The sequence below is a fragment of the Phyllobates terribilis genome, unplaced genomic scaffold (assembly GCF_046119375.1).
Source record: "Phyllobates terribilis strain yellow unplaced genomic scaffold, ASM4611937v1 Scaffold_13__5_contigs__length_258822181, whole genome shotgun sequence".
Classification (NCBI taxonomy): Eukaryota; Metazoa; Chordata; class Amphibia; order Anura; family Dendrobatidae; genus Phyllobates; species Phyllobates terribilis.
The window spans coordinates 137,898,023-137,921,540 of NW_027362773.1; positions in this window are offsets into that span (position 1 = coordinate 137,898,023).

Genomic DNA, 23,518 nt, shown 5'->3' on the forward strand with positions numbered 1-23,518 from the left:
AATATTTGTTCCCTTAAAGAGTCAGTGAATGTTCAGACAATTTATAGGAGTGATCCTTTGAATAAAAATTGCAGTATTGCAGTTGTGCATATCATTACGTTAACCATATCAATTACAAAACACCGCTATACAGTTTAATTTACATTCACTGTAATCTCTTTACATACTCCGCTTTTTTGTCTCTTCCTGGGGGTAGGCAACAGCTTGTCACATGGGACAGGGAAGTAACAGAAGGAGTACAGCTTCTGCTAACTCCACATTTCCTGTCTTTCCCTCCAGAGCTGCAGAGGAAACATTCCCAAATAGCCCCATCAGTCCCACTAATAAATAGTTTGGACATGCAATGGTTTTCCTCAAAGGAATACATGAATCTAATAGAAACTGGTAGCAGCTATCCCAGGCCGACAAGGTTCGGCTTCACTGGAGCTAGTGAAGAAGCATCTCAGCCTGTCAGGGGTGTGAGCGAGTGTGATGCCACATCAGTGGCTGAGTGGGCCATCTCTTCTCACCCCCTGGTGTCTTCCTTTACTTGCGCAGACAGGGGGTGTCTGTATAGACCTGTACCAATCTGACCTTACACGTCCTTGAGGGGGTGCGGAACGTCACGCTGGTGCAAAGGGGAGATCCGTATCACATGATCCGTCTGATGTAATAGTGATGGCAGGCGGGTGGCGGGGTGTTGATCCATCACAAGTGGTGGCAGCGGTGGGATTCTGCGGGGTCTCTCTGTTGCCATTTCATCACATTGGTGGCAGTGGTGGGATTCTGCGGGGTCTCTCTGCTGCCATTTCTTCACATTGCCTTCAAGCGTACAACCTGCAGTAACCCTCGCTCCACCATACCGCTGCACAACTAGCTCTACCCTCACCTACGGTATCCTCCCCCATCCCTTGTAGATTGTGAGCCCTCGCTGGCTGGGTCCTTGCTCCTCCTGTACCAGTCGCTGTCACGTTTTGGTAACAATCATTGTAATAGTTTTCGTATGTATACCCCTTTTTCACATGTAAAGCACCATGAAATACATGGCGCTATAATACTAAATAATAATAATACAGTGATTTGAAAAAAATGTCTGCCCCTTCCTGATTTCTTATCTTTGTCTAATATTTAATTTTGCTTTGTGATCTGAAACATTTAAGTATGACAAACATGCCAAAGAATAAGAACTCAGGAAGGGGATAAACACTTTTCCACAACACTGTAACAGCAACGAATAGAGAAACATGTATGAAACAGAACAGAATATCTGTTTAAAAGGATTGTCTAAATTAATAAGTTTGCTTCACTCTGTGTGACTGCGGACTTATGAATCCCCCAGCACACGCACTGTGCGCTGTGATGATTAGCCAGTTTTGGAGCTGGGAACAGCGGTGATGTATGCTATATGCATACTCCTGGCCAGAACCTGACTAGTGGGCAGCGCCTCGCACCATACACTTGTATAAAACAGGGCCGTGCCCACTAGATGGCCATGTCTATTGGACAGTCGCGTCACAATATGGGGCGTGGCCTCGCTCTATACAAGTGTATGGAGCTAGACCACACCCACTAATTGGATTCTATCTGGGAGTATGCATAACACATACGTACCTGCAGTTTCCAGCTCAGAAACTGATGAATCCTCGCAGCGCACAGTACATGCTCTGCGTGGATTCATAAGTCTACAGTCACACAGAATGACTGCACTCTTATCATTTTATACCGGATAACTACTTTAATTTTAAAGTCCTCAAAATATCCTCCTTTTACTCTGATGACAGCTTTATACCCCCTTGGCATTCTGTTAAGCAGCTTCATTGGATAGTTACTTGAAATGTCTTTGCAACAGTCTTGAAGGAGTTTCCAGATTTGCTTACCATTTGTTACCTGCCCCACTCTGCTATTCAACTAATCCCAAACCATCTCAATTGGGTTTAGGTCGGGTAGTTGTGGAGGCCAGGGCCGGCTCCAGGTTTTTCTGGGCCCCGGGCGAAAGAGTCTCAGTGGGCCCCTTTAACACTTACCATGATTCATGATACACAGAAACAGCGGAGAAATATAGGTATAGAACACAAGGCCCAGCATGCACCCTCATCCTTCACATATGCAGACATGCATATACATACAATATGCAGACATACATGCGCACACACATACAGTACACAGACATGCGCGCACACACATACAGTACGCAGACATGTGCACACACATACAGTACACAGCATGCGCGCACACACGTACAGTACACAGACATGCACACACACATATAGTACGCAGACATGCACGCACACACAGTACGCAGACATGTGCACACACATATACAGTACGCAGACATGTACACACACATACAGTACACAGACATGCGCGCACACACGTACAGTATGCAGACATGTGCACCCACATACAGTACACAGACATGTGCGTACACACGTACAGTACACAGACATGCACACACACACATACAGTACGCAGACATGCATGCACACACATACAGTACGCAGACATGCGCACACACACACACACAGTATGCAGACATGTACACACATACAGTACGCAAACATGCGCACACACACAGTATGCAGACATGTACACACATACAGTACGCAGACATGTGCACACACACAGTATGCAGACATGCACACACATACAGTACGCAGACATGCGCACACACAAACAGTATGCAGACATGTACACACATACAGTACACAGACATGCGCGCACACACGTACAGTACACAGACATGCACACACAAACACACATACAGTACGCAGACATGCATGCACCACACATACAGTACGCAGACATGCGCACACACATATACAGTACGCAGACATGTACACACATACAGTACACAGACATGCGCACACACATACAGTACACAGACATGCGCGCACACACGTACAGTATGCAGACATGTGCACCCACATACAGTTCACAGACATGTGCGTACACACGTACAGTACACAGATATGCACACACACATACAGTATGCAGACATGCGCACACACACAGTATGCAGACATGTACACACATACAGTACGCAGACATGCGCACACACAAACAGTATGCAGACATGTACACACATACAGTACACAGACATGCACACACACACATACAGTACGCAGACATGTACACACATACAGTACACAGACATGTGTACATGTTTTGCAGACTTCCACACATACACAATACGCAGACATGCACGTACACAAACATATACACAGATATGTACACATACAGGCATACGAACATACACATATTTAAAGACAAATTCACAAACCACATATAAACAGACATAAATATATACACAGTCATAAACACTGACATACATAGATATACACATCATACATGCAAACACACAGACATACAGACACATAAGAAATATTTATAATATGAGGACGCCAGCAAGAAGCCTCGCCCACCCCCCACCTGTCCATCTCATCTGGAATGTGGAGGTCGCGCTGCTTGATTACTATCACTTTAACAGACATGGCGATGCGCAGTGCACTGTGCGGTTGAATCTGCTAGTAGTGATGTGGCCGGGTTGGCACGGCACTTTTAATTTTGATTGTGCGTCTCCCCAGCTGTGCTAGGAAATGTTGTTATATTTGCTTGTGTGGTAAAAGTACATGAGATTTTATATGCCATGATTTTATATTTGCCCTCTGCTTCACTGTTACTCTATGTGCGGGCATATAGTACATAGATGCATACATCCCATGATAGATTATGCTTCACAGCTGTCTGTACCCTCCTTGTACTGAGCATAGTATTTTTTTCAGATTTAATCCCATTAGCTACATTTTCTGTAATTCTAAATTTCTTATTATGGAATATGTGGCTGCATAAAATATTACTCTGCAAAGGAAAAAACTATTATGACGTACCTGAATCAAGGTATATTCACACTGTCCACTGAATCGATAATATTTTTTGTCAAATGTTATATAATTTCCTTCTCCGTAAACCATACACTCTGCCTGAGCACCTGGGTCATTACAGATCCATTGACGGTTATGACATGTACTTGGGGAAAAGATGAAAGAAATCTGAATCAATTGGTACTAATCAGAAATTACCATAACAACAAAGTAGGAGCACTCATACTTTTTCATCAACATGACCATATGAGGGCTTGATTACTTTGAAATTAGTAGTAGTTTATGCATTGAAAAAGGGAAAAATTGCCAAGGGGGGTGAAGTGGTGCAAAAAAAAAATGCAATTGTACGATATATTTTGGGTTTCATTTTTACACCATTCACTAAAAATAACTTGACAACTAGGTCATTACAATTAGAATGATATCAAGCTTGCATGTATTTTTATTTTTAATGATTAAGAAATAAAAAATTCTGAACTTTGCCAAAAAAAATTACCTTGTGTTGCCATTTTCTGAGACATGTTGTATTTTTATTTTTCTATCAATGGAGCTGTGCAACAGCTGTTTTTTGGCATGGTAAGCCAGATTTTACTTTGTACCATTCGTAGGGGTATGAAGATAGATAGGATTGCTTTTTCTTTCTTTTTTTTTGGGGAAAGATCAAAAAAGACTAATTCAAGCATTTATATATTTTTGTCTCTACTGGGTTTACCGTGTGGATTAATTATTTTTTTAATTTCATAGATTCACCTTTTACAGATGCAGCCTTTTAAATGTGTTTATTGTTATTACTTTTTTTTTACATTTCTTTATTTTTAAATTGGGAAAGGAGTGGATTCAAACGGTTATATTTTTAAGTATTTTTTAAAAACTTTTTTTTAACTTATTTGTTTAGCCAGTCAAAGGGTACAGCAATTATTTAATTGCTTGCATTTTATACTGTGATAATTCAGTATTGCAGTATCTAGCAAAAATGATGACCTCTTATGAAGCCCAGCTACGAGATGTACTTCTTAAGAATACACATATGTCAGTGACTGGGATTTTTAGTAGACCACCTGTCAAAAGTAAACAATCATAACCATTTAAATGCACTGTCAGAGATCTTTATGATTAAACGGCAACGAGTGGAGCTAGCTCTAGTCACTGCTGTTGAAAACACATTCCGGCGGTATTGTGTGTGGAGTAGGTGTCCATCATCAGGAAGAGGTTAAAGGGAACCTGTCAGCTCAGAAATCCCCTGCAATCTCTGGAATTGATTTTAATAGAGCAAATTAATATATAGATTTATGGGAAAAGAGATCCAGCATAACTTATATTTACGGGCAGCATGGTAGCTCAGTGGTTAGCACTGCAGCCTTGCAGTGCTGGGGTCCTGGGTTCAAATCCCACCAAGGACAACATCTGCAAGGAGTTTGTATGTTCTCCCTGTGTTTGTGTGGGTTTCCTCCGGGTTCTCCAGTTTCCTTCCAAAGACATACTGATAGGGAATCTAGATTGTGAGCCCCAATGGGGATAGTGGATATAATGTCTGTAAAGTATATAAGTGAGTAAAATAAATAAATATTTTATCTACTAAAATGACTGCTCGTTCTGAGCTTGGTCAAGAGGATAGACAAATTTCTCTGTATAACTATGCATGCAGAGACAGCTGTAATTCACTGATTAGGACCGACTACTTTAATTTAAAACAGATTTCATCCTTCAAGTTTTCTATAAATTCCATATATTCTATTCATTCTTTTATTAAAAAAAGTGTTATAAATATTTTAACAGCAGTTTTATTCCACATTCGTTCTCCTGGTGCTAAAGATGCTAGCTACATACCACACACTGCAGCCAATCTTTGCTTCCGCATTGTGGCTATATATCACGTCATTATGAAAACAGGTACATTGACCATCTGGCACGCATCCTCCTTTGCCATCTGCCAATAAACCTTCAGGACAAATACAACCAGAGACGCAATCTTCGTTGTACTGTGATATAGAACAACATATATTTTTTAGACTGTAATACACACATAATCCTAATACAGGTATAAAGTTCGGTATATTGAGCTACTTTCAATTCCGAGTCCAGGGAAATTGGACTACATTAAGATGTCATTCGAGTGCAGTCCAATGATTTCCACGTACTCATAGACTTGAATGGGTGAGTGTCTTCTGATTTCAGAGTCTAATCGCAGCATGCTGTGACTTTTTTTCCCAGACAGATTATGTCAGTGAAAAAAAACGCTGATCAGCACTGCCCCATTGAATAACACTGGTCCGAGTGTTAGCCGATCAAGATCAGATAGCACTCGACCTATGTATATGCTGGTGTGAACATGTCCTATGGATAGGCCATCAATATAAAAGCCCAAGACAATCCCTTTAACAGCTATGTACATTGGTTAAATAATTCTTCTTTACTATAACCCAAATAATAATGCTCTACAATAAAACCACCTTAGATCACGTGCACAGATTGAATATTTGGTGAGGTGTTTTTTTACCGCAATATTTGTAATCCAAAACCCAGAGTTTCTAACTCCGTATTATTGTAGTCTACAACATGCAACCTTCCATGTCTCTAAGGCTAGGCTGAAATGAATGTATAAAATAATGAACATTTTTCATCTATCCAGACATCCAAATTGTCTCTGTTTTTATATTATCAGCAGTTCTTACATTTTACAAGACCAAATGCAGTTTTTTATGTTAAAGAATTGCAACATATCCGTAAAAAACAGATGCTGCATTAGATTGGATTTTTTTTCCACACCTATAGACTTGAATAGGTGAATGAACTCCAAAATCGGGTCGTGTAAAAAAAAGAAAATGGTAATCTGATCAGCCGGATTTAATAACTTTGATCCCAGTGCTGTCAGTTTTTACCATGGCGATCAGACAGAAAATACGATAGTGTGAATGTAGCCTAAGGCTATGTTCACACATGTTGTGTTTTTTTCTGCTGCAAATCTGCTGCTAACTTTTCTCTGGCAGGAAAACAGCTGCCTTAAAAACGTGCGTATTTGCTGCGTATTTTTGACCACCCATTACTTCCTATGGGTGAAAAAACGTAGCAAATACGCAGCAAAAACGCCGGTGCGTATTCTGCTGCAGAAACGCTGAAAGAAGTGACATGCTCTATTATCCAAATACGCAAGCAAGTCAGAAAATACACAGCAAGCTAAAAGCAACATGTGTGACCAGAGAATTCTGGTTTCTCATAGATTTTGCTGGTACTGCTAGGCACAGCTGAAAATTTGTATGTAACACAATGGTCAGAATAATACTTCCAGAAATTCGATATATACCACACAAGCATAAGCTACATCAGCTCAGCTTAGAAGGAAGATACGATGCAAATAAATTAAAATAAATATTTTTATTATTGCAGATATTAAAACAAAAAGTAAAACAATTAAAAAGCAGAGACCTTCAGGTTCCCTTAAAGTAAACACTTCATGACCATATAAATAATGCACATAGCCCAATAAGTAGATAGATGGTAGTAACAGTTGAAGAAGCATTCACGAAATGGCGTCGTCGGGGCAGGTTCCTCAGTATATCTTCTACCATATGTAAGTATTAATCTGCAGCCCACTCCGGGTACATCTCCTATACATTCTCCTAACATCCCAAACACTAGTTGGTATCCTATTACACATATAGGGATTTGAAATTGTTTTGTGGTTTCTACAGGAGTGTCCTTGCACATATTTATTGTGACGTTTACCTTTCAATTAACCCCCCTTTATACAAAGGTCATGGGATTTAATACAATTACCCCTTTTTTTGTACATGCACTTGCACTTTTCAAATGATTGTGGGGATCATTTATCCCATTGCTCCATTTCTGGGTTTAGAATTAAAGGTTTTCTCCCATTGGACATAATTCTACCTATTATTCTACACTTGTCTGTGTATAAAAGACGATTTAGTAGGTACAACTGTTACTACCATCTATCTACTTATTGGGCAATGTGCATTATTTATATGGTCATGAAGTGTTTACTCTAAGGGAACCTGAAGGTCTCTGCTTTTTAATTGTTTTACTTTTTGTTTTAATATCTGCAATAATAAAAATATTTATTTTAATTTATTTGCATCGTATCTTCCTTCTAAGCTGAGCTGATGTAGCTTATGCTTGTGTGATATACAGCTGAAAATTTGCATAAAAATCTGCAGCAAAATACGCAGCAAAACACAACGTTTGTGAAGCCAGTGCTGTTACTGTGAATTCTGATCATTCCATATTTAGGCCCTTGGAGGTACATTATATTGGTATAAAATGCTTGGTATAAAACGTCTTTCTAATTTTAACTGGCATTTCAAGTGCTGCCATTATTATATACTTACGCAGACCATATTTAAATTCTGACAGCTCCGCATGCACTCAATTCCTTCAGAATCGGGTGAATTCTGAGAACAATTAAAGTAAATCATGGGTTTGACACAATCTAAAATGTAAGAAGAAATATATCGGAATATGAGCACTTATAGCAGTAATTATTATAATGCTTTATATCACATACACACAATGTATAGCTTCACGTCCTGCTCTGCAATGATCATAAAGATTAGAAAGAGAGAGAACTGTGCAGCTATACATCACTGAATTGTTTCATCTATCACAGAAGGTTGAACTCAATATGAACATTGTGTTCAACTTCAGCTGCTGTCCTGTACTTACTGTATACCACAAATGCCTATGAGATAGCTAGACAGTTGTGCAAATATGAGCAGATACATAATTTTCTCAATGATCGGGCAGAGTGCTTGACAAAAAATTTTTACTTGATCATTAAAGTGAACTTGTCACCACTTTTGAGCTATGTAATCTATTAATATGGACAAACAGGTTATAGATTGCTGAAAAAAGTAATTCCTTCCACTCACAGTATTCTCCAGCATGCAGAAACTTTGCACTACACAAGTACTAGTGTGGCACCCGGAGGGCTCGGTTGCAACAGAGGTATTGCATCTCATCCAGATGTGCGATATCTCACTCTCAGGTAAGTATGGAGTGTGGATCAGGACCCCGACACCTGCATGCATTACACCACATTTCCGGGGGGCAGGGCGACCGATATGCTCCAGGCAGAGCACGACAGTCCCTGTCCCTGGCTGGAGTGGGGGGGGGGAACACCGAGGAAGGGGGAACCCTGTAGTGCAGGAGCAGGGAGGAAGTAGTTCCTGGGTGCACCCAGAGGGAGGTATAAAAGGTGGGCACCATCTTAGATCAGGGTTGAGTCTGAGGAGAAAGGACCGGGAGCAGAGGCTCTGCATGAGCTCTGCTCCAGAGGCGGGCCTAGTAACTTAGGCCCAAGCCTGGAGGGGAAGAGAAAGGAAGAGGAGCAGAGAAGGCTCCAGGAACAAGGAACGAAGGGACCCCAGGGGTGTGCACCGGCTGGTAGCCACCACACGCCCGAATCTACCTGCGTGGAGGGGTCAGGCCAAAGGGGGAGACCGGTCCCCGAAACTAGTGGAGGCGGGGAACTGCCCTCAGCTAGAAACCGGAGGCTGTGACATTTTATGTGGCACAGCCCCTTGCCATACCCGTTAGGAAGGCACCACATAGGGTCAGGGAAACGGAGGCCAACGTTTACCCGCCAAGGCCCGAGGCAGCCGGACAGAAGCGTGGTCACTGGTGGGGTATGACAGGCCAGAGGAAGGACACACAAAGGGGGTCCTGTGAAGCGCTCCAAAGTTATCTGGGAGTTGGCCGAGCCCCTTACCTGGTGAGCACAGTGCGACGCGGGATGTTATGACCAGCTGAAGTAACTTGGATAAAGAACTGTGAGTAAAGATCCTGAACTGCATTAAAGAGACTCTGAGTCATTACTCCCACGCACCATCACTCCCAACATCTCCACTTGCTGCCATGAGGCTGTACTCCGCCCATGGGGAGTTATACTACACTCTGCTGCGCCCACAACACCAGCCTCAGCGGTCTGCACTGCAGCGGCGGTTCACTCCGACCGCAATCCACGGGTGGCGTAGTCGGACATTCAGAACGAATAGACTATCCCTTCTGGTTTGACCACCCTGGGCACGGACCGGGTCACTGCCACGGAGACTACAACCCCCAGCACCTCCCAGAGGCCCGGCTCCAGGTATTCCCCTACACACACGGCCCAGGGGGAGCATCAACTTTGGCGTAGTCGTCAGAATTTCATGCCCGCCACCAACGGGTACTGTGTGCCTGAAAAGAGACTGTTTCACTGTATTAAATATGGCGCCCGCCCCAGCAGAACGGACGCCATAATGTGTGCGCCAAAAGACAACAAGAAGCCACCTCCCATCGTGGGCCAGGTTCCAGAATGGCGCCAAAGAAGGAGCCCACCCCCAATAGCCATAAGTGCGGCTGTAGAGATGTCCATCAACGTGGGGGGCTGCCCCTGAGAATGATTGTCAGCAGATTGCCCCGGGACCACCCCCAACAGGGGCAGAAAGAGAAGAAAACTGAGGGGCAGGGTGTGGTTTGGATCAGTCTCACCAGACCACACCCGGAGATGGAGAGCAGCACCAACTCCAACACCCTGACAAGTGGCCTGCTGCAGGCCGAGGTGGCCCCATACAGCCTCAGGGAGCTGATGGCGCAGCTCCCTGGAGGAGACCCGGAGTTCCTCCGAACGGCGTTGGAGGATTTGGACCGGAGGATGGTCCAGGCGCAGCGAGAAGCTGTAACAGAGTGGAGAGACGAGATGGTCCGGCGGGTCGCGGCCCAGCAGCACAGGATGTCGCCAGCACCGGCCAGCGAGTCAGCTCCTGAGGACGAGGAGCGGAGGCCGGAAGCTGAGAGCAGCGCAGCCCTGGAAGCAGGTAAGGGGGACACCCCTGCCACCAGCCATAATGCCACCAACCTGCCTCTGGACCCTGTCGCGGAGCCAGATGTTCCGGGCGTCGCTGCGTCTTCCCCGCTCCCGCCGCCGGTACGCAGGCCCCAAGCTGTGAGCACTGTCGCCGGATCAAGCCCCAGGCTGTGCCCCCTGACCCCGGGTGCGGTCGGAAGCGGCCCGCTCCAGGCCCAGTCGCAAGGCCTGACATCCCCAGGTGCCTCTCAGCTGCGTGCGTCCCAGGTCCCGAAGCCACCACCCCTTGGGACCGACCTGTACACTCAGCTCACCGGACCCGATGGAGAGCCGGTCCCTGTGCCAGAGGGATGGGTTCACCCCAGTCGGCGGAAGGATTTGTCCGTAAAGGCCGAGGCCCCGCTTGCTCCGCTCCTGCCCGTACCACAGCCAGTCGCTGTCCCCCAGCTCCCGGAGGAAGAGGTCCAGATCGAATGGGACCAGACTGGGGAGGAACTGATGGGATTTGCACAGGAGACGCGGGTGGCCGCAGCTCGCAGGCAGGAGTTCTGTGAGCAGCTTGAAAAGGAGGAGCAGGCGCGGCGCCAGAAGAGGGAGCAGCTGCAGGCCCGGAGCGCGGAGGAGAATACGCGGACTCGTCGAAACCCCCAAGCTGCACGCAGTCCCAGAATCATAGGGACCGTGGTAAAATTCCAACAAGAAAGGGGGTGGGGTTTCATCAGAGACCCGACAACGGACACGGATGTGTTTGTTACCCAGAGGGACGTGGAGAGCCACCTGCCAGAAGGTCACCAGGGGCGGGATCTGTTCCCGGGAGATCGGGTATTATACACTCGGCATCGAGGCCTGAAAGGGTGGTACGCCCTCAATGTCCAGAGGGTACAGGAAGAGCACTACCGTGAGCACTGCTATTCAGAGGACCCGGACGGGTCAGAAGAATACTAGGAGGAGGAAGAACGTGCGCAAGGAGGACACCGCTACTGATGAGCGGCAGCGTACAATGTACATAGTTACCCGTCAGGGTAAGGAGAAAAAATTGGTTACTGTTACCTGACTGTTGTCTGACTGTTACCTGTTGTTCTACCTAAAGTTACCTGGAAACGAGTCAGATAAAGCCGGCTGAGGACTGGGAGCAGCCAATTTCTTCTGTTTTATCCGACCGAGGACTGGGAGCGGTCAACCCTGTAAATAGTTGCGCTTCTTAAATCGCCCCCTACTGGTTTTATAAAGTACTATAACAACTGACCTCAGAACAAAAACCCGTTTGGTGTGGCAGAAGACGTAGTCCAGCTACCGGATCACCAATGCCCTGCAGCCACGCCCAGGGCCTACATTGAGGGTTTACGAACGGGTCCCTCCTGTTAAAAGTTTTACATATAGAATTGTTATATATGCTGCTAGAAGAGTTACATGATAGTAAAAATGTTGTACAGTCATGGCCAAAAGTTTTGAGAATGACACCAAAATTATATTTTCACATGATCTGCTGGCCTCTGGTTTTTATTAGTGTTTGTCTGATGTTTATATCACATACAGAAATATAATTGCAATCATATTATGAGTACCAATAGGTTATATTGACAGTTAGAATGAGTTAATGCAGCAAGTCAATATTTGCAGTGTTGCCCCTTCTTCTTCAAGACCTCTGTAATTCTCCCTGGCATGCTCTCAATCAACTTTTGGACCAAATCCTGACTGATAGCAGTCCATTCTTGCATAATCAATGCTTGCATTATGCCAGAATTTGTTGGTTTTTATTTGTCCACCCGTCTCTTGATGATTGACCACAAGTTCTCAATGGGATTAAGATCTGGGGAGTTTCCAGGCCATGGACCCAAAATCTCTATGTTTTGTTCCATGAGCCATTTTGTTATCACCTTTGCTTTATGGCAAGGTGCTCCATCATGCTGGAAAAGGCATTTTTGGGTGCCAAACTGCTCTTGGACGGTTGGGAGAAGTTGCTCTTGGAGGACATTCTGGTACCATTCTTTATTCATGGCTGTGTTTTTAGGCAAGACTGTGAGTGAGTCGATTCCCTTGGCTGAGAAGCAACCCCACACATGAATGGTTTCAGGATGCTTTACAGTTGGCATGAGACAAGACTGGTGGTAGCGCTCACCTCTTCTTCTCCGAATAAGCTGTTTTCTAGATGTCCCAAACAATCGAAAAGGGGATTCATCAGAGAAAATGACTTTGCCCCAGTCCTCAGCAGTCCACTCCCTGTACCTTTTGCAGAATATCAGTCGGTCCCTGATGTTTTTTCTGGAGAGAAGTGGCTTCTTTGCTGCCCTCCTTGAAACCAGCCCTTGCTCAAAGAGTCTCCGCCTCACAGTGCGTGCAGAAGGACTCACACCAGCCTGCTGCCATTCCTGAGCAAGCTCGGCACTGCTGGTAGTCCGATCCCGCAGCTGAAACAGTTTTAAGATACGGTCCTGGCGCTTGCTGGTCTTTCTTGCGCACCCTGGAGCCTTTTTGACCACAATGGAAGCTCTCTCCTTGAAGTTCTTGATGATGCGATAGATTGTAGACTGAGGTGCAATCTTTGTAGCTGCGATACTCTTCCCTGTTAGGCCATTTTTGTGCAGTGCAATGATGGCTGCACGTGTTTCTTTAGAGATAACCATGGTTAATTGAAGAGAAACAATGATATCAAGAACCAGCCTCCTTTTAAAGTGTCCAGTGATGTCATTCTTACTTAATCATGACTGACTGATCGCCAGCCCTGCCCTCTTCAACACCCACACCTGTGTTAATGGATCAATCACTAAAACGATGTTAGCTGCTCCTTTTAAGGCAGGACTGCAATGATGTTGAAATGTGTTTTGGGGGTTAAAGTTCATTTTATGGGCAAATATTGACTTTGCAAGTACAGTAATTGCTGTTAAGCTGATCACTCTTTGACATTCAGGAGTATATGCAAATTGCCATTACAAAAAATGAAGCAGTAAACTTTGGAAAAATTACTATTTGTTTCATTCTCAATACTTTTGGCCATGACTGTATATGATGTCTACCAAAAGAGTTTCGGTGATATTAAAATACACTAAAATGTTGAGTAAAGAAAAGTGGCTGAAAATGCTGAAAAAGAGAAAGTGTTTCCCATAAAGGGAAATGTATAATGTCAGCTGTTTTAAAAAAAAAAAGAGTTTTTGCATGTCTTGTAAATCAAATGTCTTTTACTCTGTTCCAGCCTGCGGACGTGCTGTGATTTACCAGGGGGGAATGTGGCACCCCGAGGGCTCGGTTGCTACAGAGGTATTGCATCTCATCCAGATGTGCGATATCTCACTCTCAGGTAAGGATGTAGTGTGGATCAGGACCCCGACACCTGCATGCATTACACCACATTTCCGGGGGGCAGGGCGACCGATATGCTCCAGGCAGAGCACGACAGTCCCTGTCCCTGGCTGGAGTGGGGGGAGGGAACACCGAGGAAGGGGGAACCCTGTAGTGCAGGAGCAGGGAGGAAGTAGTTCCTGGGTGCACCCAGAGGGAGGTATAAAAGGTGGGCACCATCTTAGATCAGGGTTGAGTCTGAGGAGAAGGGACCGGGAGCAGAGGCTCTGCATGAGCTCTGTGCCAGAGGCGGGCCTAGTAACTTAGGCCCAAGCCTGGAGGGGAAGAGAAAGGAAGAGGAGCAGAGAAGGCTCCAGGAACAAGGAACGAAGGGACCCCAGGGGTGTGGACCGGCTGGTAGCCACCACATGCTCGAATCTACCTGCGTGGAGGGGTCAGGCCAAAGGGGCAGACTGGTCTCCGAAACTAGTGGAGGCAGGGAACTACCCTCAGCTAGACACCGGAGGCTGTGACATTTTATGTGGCGCAGCCCCTTGCCATACCCGTTAGGAAGGCACCACATAGGGTCAGGGAAACGGAGGCCAACGTTTACCCGCCAAGGCCCGAGGCCGCCGGACAGAAGCGTGGTCACTGGTGGGGTATGACAGGCCAGAGGAAGGACACACAAAGGGGGTCCTGTGAAGCGCTCCAAAGTTACCTGGGAGTTGGCTGAGCCCCTTACCTGGTGAGCACAGCGCGACGCGGGACGTTATGACCAGCTGAAGTAACTTGGATAAAGAACTGTGAGTAAAGATCCTGAACTGCATTACAGAGACTCTGAGTCATTACTCCCGCGCACTATCACTCCCAACATCTCCGCATGCTGCCTTGAGGCTGTACTCCGCCCATGGGGAGTTATACTACACTCTGCTGCGCCCACAACACCAGCCTCGGCGGTCTGCACTGCAGCGGCGGTTCACTCCGACCGCAATCCATGGGTGGCGTAGTAGGACATTCAGAACGAATAGACTATCCCTTCTGGTTTTACCGCCCTGGGCACGGACCGGGTCACCGCCACAGAGACTACAACCCCTAGCACCTCACAGAGGCCGGGCTCCGGGTATTCCCCTACACACACGGCCCAGGGGGTGCGTCACTAGGGACTCACTGGCACCTGCGCAGTAGGAAAAGGAAGTCTATGCCCATAGGAGGGCGGGACACTGTGGCAGTGGGAATGCGCAGGCTTGAGATTATAGAATTAAAACTCGATGTCGCAGCGACATAGTGATGCTGTGGGAGGCGATACATATGATAATGGGAGTGCAGAGGCAAAGTTATCTCCCCATAGCCTTGAAGAACTCATTTACACAATCGGATAAAAGTAGATTTCTCCTCAACATGGCATCTGATATGAGGCATACAAGGATGAATTTTTCAGCAATCTATAATCTGTATACCCATATTCATAGACAGGAACAGACTGGGACTGAAATTTAGCTCTGGCAATTGAAAACACACGGGCCCATGCAGTCCCTGTCCCCGAGCCCCAGATGGGGATATACTACTAATATTACCCTTCCCTGAAATCAAGATCGTCCACCCAACAGCCCCTTATAGAATATGATGGTCCGACACACAGCACCCTATATAGTATGATGGTCCCCCACAGCACCCAAAAAATAAATAAAAATCCTGATAGTCACCTAATCCAGACTCCTCGTCTTCCTCAGCATCTGTCTCCTCTTCTATCTATTCTCGCAGTGGATGCTGGCAGGGCGATGTGACATCATTGCGCAGCCAACATCCCCTGCTTGGCACTGGCCTCTGGCAGACCGCAAACAGAGAGGAAGCCTGCGACCTTCCTGAGTAAGTGATGGAGGCGGCGGCTTTGTGCACCATCACAACTGTTAACAGTATCGGCATCTTGAGGATGCCGATACTGTTAACAGCATAGCAGGCAATGCGACCCACGACCGGATTGGCCCTTGCATTTGCCAGAATTGCCAGATGGCCAGTCCGGCCCTGTTCATAGGTTACATAACTCAAAAGTGGTGAAAGGTTACTTTTAAGAAGGTGGTCACGGGGCGTGGCACTGCCCAACCCCACAAAACATTAATACGTCAAGCCCGTATTTTGGCCAGTCTAATGTGAACATTTGGCCAGTCCAATAGAGCACTACACAACTCCAAAAATGTTCACATATTTTCCACTGACTTCTAAACTTGTATGAATTGTTTTGGTAGGATATAAGTGGCTGTTTTTCATGTCAAGTAAAAACACATCTTCTCTGTCTGGAATAAATATATACTACTTATTTCTTCATGTGACAGGCAGGAGACCCATCAGGTCTCTTAGCCTCCCTCCTCCCACAAACCACCACTATTACGCCTGTTCCTACATTTTAATATAGCATTTCATGTTAAAAGCAAATGTTTACTTCTGTGCTAAAACAATCATTAGTATAGAAGTTAGGTATGAATCGTTCGGGTGGGTATTGTTTCACCTAGACTAGTCTGTTTCGGATGCTGTAATCACAGCCCCCTGGGCAAAATTGACATCATTCACACTGGCTGAGTCACTATGCTTTTCTGAGCAAGCTCACTGTACTGATGCAGCCCATAAGAGTACACCTGGCTTGCGCTTGCTCAGGAAAGCATAGTGATGCCGTATGGATGGTCATCTTGGTACTATTACCTATAGTTTTGCCATAAAATGTCCAACAGGCATGTACACTTATGATGATCAGACAGTAACATGCTTTTGCCTTTAGTTCACCATTTGTGTTACACTTGCTTACTGTTCTTACCTTTAACTTGTAGTTGGCTGTAGTCACATTGTAGTCTTCCATCTCGGCAAATACTGTAAAATGAAAGCTAGTGTCAATAATATATTACATACATGAAATGTACAGAAATGTTGGATTATATTTATATTGTGTTAAGCTCTGTTCACAAAAGAGTCATGTTAGACTAGGAACTGAAACGCACATCAGGCATTAACCAAATAGAATGTGGTTTTATTGCTTTCTTTTGCGTTCATCTCGTGATACTGTGAAAGTACACCAATAGCCTTAGATAACAATGCCCCAGCTCCTGCTGCTCTACTGGTTGAATGAACCAACTTTCATAGATACTAAAAAGTAGAAATGCAGGTGTGGTGTGCAGCGCTGTTGGAGAAGAATTCACAGGAATCAGATGAATAGAAATAGATTGTAGCTTATTCTCAACGTGTTTCTGGGTGAAACGAACCTCTCCCTTAGGGAACCACAATAAAAATGTATACCAAGGGAGAGAAAAATGTGCAATAGGGTCTTATCCAGTTAAAATGGATAAAACAAATAAAGGTTATTCTAAACTGATTATGTTGTGATCCACCAACATTTCAATGATCATGTAATCCAAGCAGCGGCAGATCCACGGGTCAAGGGGCCAAGTAGAATTGTGTCAACATGAAAAAGTGGAAAAATCAGCGCTGCAGGTAATAAATCCAGGTACACACTAGAATAACGTGTGTTTTTTTATTTTGTCTATGCGTTTTGAAGCACCATACCCATACTTCTTTTTCACTCCAAAAAAAACCATAATGCTTTTTGTTCTTTGTCCCAAAGAAGAAGCATGGTACTTCGAAACACGTAGACAAAATAAAAAATACATTATCCTAGTGTGTACCTGGATTTATTACGATCCACCAGCAGCGTAGATTTTTCCACTTTTTTCCTTTTCACACAACAATAAAAATGCAGACACAGACAGTTTTCTAGCTTAAATAATACAAACTTTCAAAAACTGGCGCCAACCCAAATAAAACACCCATTGTAGGTATGAGCAGTGTTTTTTTATGTCAGTTTAAAAAAAGTGAAAAAAAAAACAGAAACCATTGATAGTGTATACACAAAAATGGTTAGGTCAAATAATAATAACGAATAAAAAATGAAGAAAATTGGGCGAAAACGTAAAAGGGATTTATGATTTACTTTTAGAAAGAAGAGAAAGAAAAAGTAAAATTGCACACGTTTCTCTGCAAGTTCAAAGAGGGGACTCCCCTTCACACACTGTAAAGCTAAACTTGGGAAAATCCCACCCTACTCTTTCCTTATCTATGCATTTTTACTTTTTCTTTCACGTCTTTCTTTTTTCTAGTGAAACATAAACCCCTTTCCACCCCCCCCTTTCCTTTCATTTTTTATTCATTATTACCATATCACCTAACTTTCTTTTGACTATACATCATCAATGGATTCTGTTTTTTTTTATTTTTTTTTTCACTTACACCCCCATAGGGCATTTTTATTTGACTTGACACCAGTTTTTGAAAATGTGTATTATTTCAGCTGGAAAATTATCCCTCACTGCATCTGTGGCACCCCAGGGGTCTGGTTTTCCACAGTAATGTAATGTTATGTCTGAGAGCAGGTGGGAGGTCCTTTGGTCAGGGATCCTGTGCATGCCACACCTCCTGCCCAGTCTTGGGAGGGGAAGAGCTTCCCCTGTAAAAACCCGGGGCTGAGGCAGGGAGAGTCAGACAAGGAGAGTGGAGACAAGAAGCAGCATAGGAAACAGCAGAGTTCCAAGGAGTCAGGGGCTGGCAGCTGCAGCGCTCGCCCTGACTAAGAAGATTCTTTACCGGACCCGGAGTCCGAGGCTGTGGGGACTAACTTCTACCCAGCAGCAGAATCCGTCAGGCAGGGGATTTCAGGTCCTCTGGCCCAGAAGCCCGAAGGCACGGTCACACGCGTGGGACCAGCACCGCCATCGTGGAGCGGAAGCCATTAGAAGGCCCCGAGTCACCGGCCATACGGGTGAGCACCACACGGTACACTCAGGGACGTGGGCTACTTACATCAGCTTCTAGCAAGGTAGCCAGAAGAGTACAGTCAGTTTGTGAGGCCTACAACTACGCCTGGCCAGGGGAGATCCCATCTGCTCAAAGACTGACCAGGCCCCGTTTGCTAGCAAGTACTCCGGGAGGGTCTATCGTTGTTACCAGTAAAGACCCTGAACTACACCGTACCGTCTCTGAGTGGTTCCTGCTACCCCCATCATCCACGTCAGCTGCCCTGAGGCCATACCCCTCCCGTTGGGGGTTATACTATCACGCTGCACAATCCTACCACCGGCCTCAGCGGTCTGCCCTGCAGCAGCAGCTCCCTGGCTGCACTCAACGGGTGGCGTAGTCATCAACTATTTACTACTAATAGACTGCCGTCTAGTTTGACTCCCTGGGCACGGACCGGGTCACCGCCACGAGACTACAACCCTCCACTGATCCGGCTCCGGGTAGGCTCCCGCATGCGCAACGCAGCGCGACACAGGCCCAGGGGCGCGTCACATCTTTAATGTGGTTCTGTTTCGAAGAGGTGTGTTCGACCTAGAAATGCGTTGGGAAGAAACAACAATCTATTTCTATTCAGCTGAATCCTGGGAACTCTTTGCCAGCAGTGCACAACAGAGTCATGGTAATATATTTAAGGCAGTGTGTTTTTTTTGAAGAAATATACAGGAGCTGACTGGCAAATTTAATACTGGAGTTAAATACAGATCAGCTTTAATCTGTTGACCTCAACCTTCCATATACAGATGGCAGAACTGTTGTTTACGGACACTGGTGGTACCTCCATTATTCAGTATAGGTCCTAAAGTGTACAGAAAGTGTGCAGATCATCATGTTATAATTCTGCTTACAGGTCCTAACGTGGCAAGGTCCTAAACGTGGCAGGTCCTAAACATGGTCAACCATGGCAGTTTAAAACAAGATCCTCTTGTGTTGCAGGTTAGCATTACTAAATGGCCTGAAAGCACAGTTAGAATAACGCTAGAAGCATTTCCTTACCTTCACACAATCTCCAACAATCCTCCTAAAAGTTGATAGAAAGCTTCTCTACAAAGAAGAATGTATACTTATTGCATTCTGAATTTTTTTCGGAAGTATCGGGCAAACCACTGTTTGTTTTCTACTGTGCCTTGCCACATTGGAGCCATTGCCTAAAGTTACAGTTGGCATTGAGGAACCCTGTAGTCCTCCAAATAGATTGAACCTTGCAACACTCTCCTGTTCATGTTGCCCTTGTATTTGAGACCTTTGGTCTTACACCACTTTTGCTACCTAGGAACACACAAGTTCTGCTCACTCAGGAGCACAAGCTGAGGAGCCTAGCCAAACCGTCATCATGAGTTAAGCAGGTGAATTCTGCACCTGGACACAATACCTTGTGCAGCTCTCATCATGGTTCATTTTAGTGCCTTCTGTCCAGATAATAAGACCTCCAGAGGTAACTGCTCCAGTGACTGGTCACTAGAAACTTACTAGTACAAAAGTTTTCACCACAATGATCCCTATTTCAGCCATAAGTCACCACATATTGCGAAGCATATTCTGAAGTGGCCACAACACCAAATAGGAAGAGTCTCACTGTATACTATGTGATTTATAGATCAGAATCTCAGTGTAATCTCTATGTAATGTATACAGCAAAGTCTCAGTGTATACTATTTGGTGAATATGCAGCAGAGTCTCAGTATAACCTATGTGATGTACACAGCAGAGACTCAGTGCATCCTATGTGATGTATATACAACAGAGTATCAGTGTTTCCTGAGTGATGCATATAGCAGGGTCTCAGTGTTTCTCATGTGATGTATAAACAGAGTCTCAGTGTATCCTTTGTTATGTATACAGCAGAGCCTAAATGTATACTAGGTGATATATACAGCAGAGTCTCAGTGTATCCCATGTTATTTATACAGCAGAGTATAAGATTATCTTATGTAATATACACAGCAAAGTCTCAGTGTATCCTGTGTCATGTGCATAGCAGAGTCTCAGAGTATCTTATGTGATGTATATACAAAAGAGTCTCAGTGCATTCTGTGTGATGTATACAGCAGAGACTCAGTGTATCCTATGTGATGTATATAACAGAGTATCAATTTATCCTATGTGATGTATACAGCAAATTCATTCTGTGTTTGCTTTGTGCCCAAAGGAAATACCTTACTCTGGTGCATGTAGGCAACAGGATGTTCTACGCCATTTCATAAGACTGAGTACTGCTACACAAATGATAAGGCCAGAACGTGCTGAGGCGGTGTTAGATTGGATGGCTGAGAGAGCCTCCAGTTCCTTTGCATTATCTTACACCTGGTCCACTGCAGAAAGAGTTGGCATCTGAGGACCATGGTCATCCATCTCCCACCTCACTGGCTTGCAAATCAGCCAAGCAGTCTGAGCCCCAAATAATGCAGCAGTCTCTTCTGCTTTTTGATGACTCTGCTGGATGGGGTTCCATGGTCCATACACCTGGCCATACCTCAGAAATGGAAGAGACTGAGTGCACTAATGCCTAACCACTTGTTATGTTGGAGGATGAGTACATGAGAGGGCTAGTGCAAACAGTCAGAGGATCAGCGCAGCGCATCTTAGATGATCTCAGAGGATGATGAAACACAATTGTCAACAGCAGGGTCTTTCTGCAGTATGCAGACTGGCAATGAGGGCAGGGGTAAGGAGTGTGTGGCACCCCAGGGGTCTGGTTACCACAGTAATAGCAATATTACATCTGAGAGTAGGTGGGAGGTCTCCTGGTCAGGAACCCTAAGCATGCAACACCTCCTGCCCAGTCCTGGGAGGGGAAGAACTTCCCCTATATAAACTGGGGCTGAGGCGGGGTTAGGGAGAAGAAGAGGAGTCCCAGACAGAGACACAGTCTGGTCTGGAGTGGAGCAGATACAGGGAGAGCAAGATCAGGAGCTCTGTGGGAGCAGTGATAAAAGGGGTCAGGGACTGGAAACTGTAGAGCTGGTCCTGACTGAAGAGATCTCACCGGACACGAAGTCCGAGGCTGTGGGGACTGATCCATACTCAGCAGCAGAAACCGACCGGCAGGGGATTTCAAGTCCTCTGGCCAAGAAACCCGAAGGCACGGTCACACGCAAGGGACCAGCACCGCCGTCGTGGAGCGGAGGCTACCAGAAGGCCCCGAGTGTTAGAACCTTGCTGTTAGTTTTTTTTTCCTTTGCTGGTCACATGACCTTGTTGGCCTATTTAATCCTGCTCCGCCCTTCTGGCTTTGCTGGACTTCATTGTATATCTACTTTCTAGCTAGCCTGTGCTCTGTATCTAACTCTGTTAGTTTGCTTGGTCTACGGACCTCTATGTTCTATCTATTTTGTTTGTTCGTCTGTCTGCTACTATTTCTGTTAGGAGGTGTCCCATATTCCTCCCAGTCCTTAGTACTTGTAGGGATTCCCTCCCCACATCTATAGGTCTCCGTACAGACTAGATTAGGACTTTAGCAGGTCTGATCGCAGGATCAGGTTCCCTGTTACATCGTAGGGATTCAGCTGAGTCCTATAGTAGGGACAGATCTCCTCTCTTTCCTTAGCTTTGGTAGCAGAACATAACAGTGAGTCACCGGCCATACGGGTGAGCACCACACGGTACACTCAGGGACGTGGGCTACTTTTACCCGCTTCTAGCAAGGTAGCCAGGGAGAGTACAATTAGTTGGGGAGGCCTACAACTCCGCCTGGCCGGGGAAGATCCTCTCTGCTCACGGACTGACCAGACCCCGATCGCTAGCCAGTACTCCCGGGAGGGTCTACCTTTGCCACCAGTAAAGACCCTGAACTACACCGCACCGTCTCTGAGTGGTTCCTGGTGCCTGCGTGCAATTCTGCTATCCCCATCATCCACGTCCGCTGCCCTGAGGCCATACCCCTCCCGTTGGGGGTTATACTATCCACGCTGCACAACCGTACCACCGGCCTCAGCAGTCTGCCCTGCAGCGGCGGCTTCATAACCGCATTCAATGGGTGGCGTAGTCGAACATTATATCATCTTCTACTAAATTCCGCCACTTAGTTTGACACCCTGGGCACGGACCGGGTCACCGCCACGAGGACTACTAACCCCAACAGATCCGGCTCCGGGTATTCCCCGCGTGCGCAATGCTACACAACACAGGCCCAGGGGGCGCGTCAACTTTGGCGTAGTCGGCAGGATCCCGTGCCCGCAACCACCGGTACTGCGTGCCTGAAAAAGACTGTTAAACTTACCTGTGGTGAAGATTTCCGCCATCCGACGCCATCTTCTGCCTTCTTCCCGCCATCCGTGGAGTTTTCCCGCCATTGGACGCCATCTTGAGGACGCCGCGCGGGAAGAAGAGGGGCATGGACTCCGAAAGCGCGCGAGAACTGAAGCTCCGCCTCACGTCCGGACGTTGCGTAAGGTCCTGGAAGGAGCCCAGCAGACGCCGACGTCACAGGAGCGCGACGGAAGGTCCTCAACCCTGACGATCCATTGCGGAGCCGCGGCCTACGGAAGAGGATCATCGCAAGGTAGGCCACGGTCCACTAGGGGGGAGGAGGATGTCGGATACGGAGGAGAGCTTCACTGCCACAGCCACCGCCAGCGCCACCGCTGCTGCGGTCATGCCTTTCACCATGCCCTATATCCCGGGGGCAGCCTGGCTACCCCAGTACTCAGGGGAGTCACATACCCTAAATGACTTCAGAGAAAGGCTGGATAGCCTCTTCCAGGTGTACCCCCTCACAGAAGAGCAAAAAGTGAGCATCCTGGTGGCT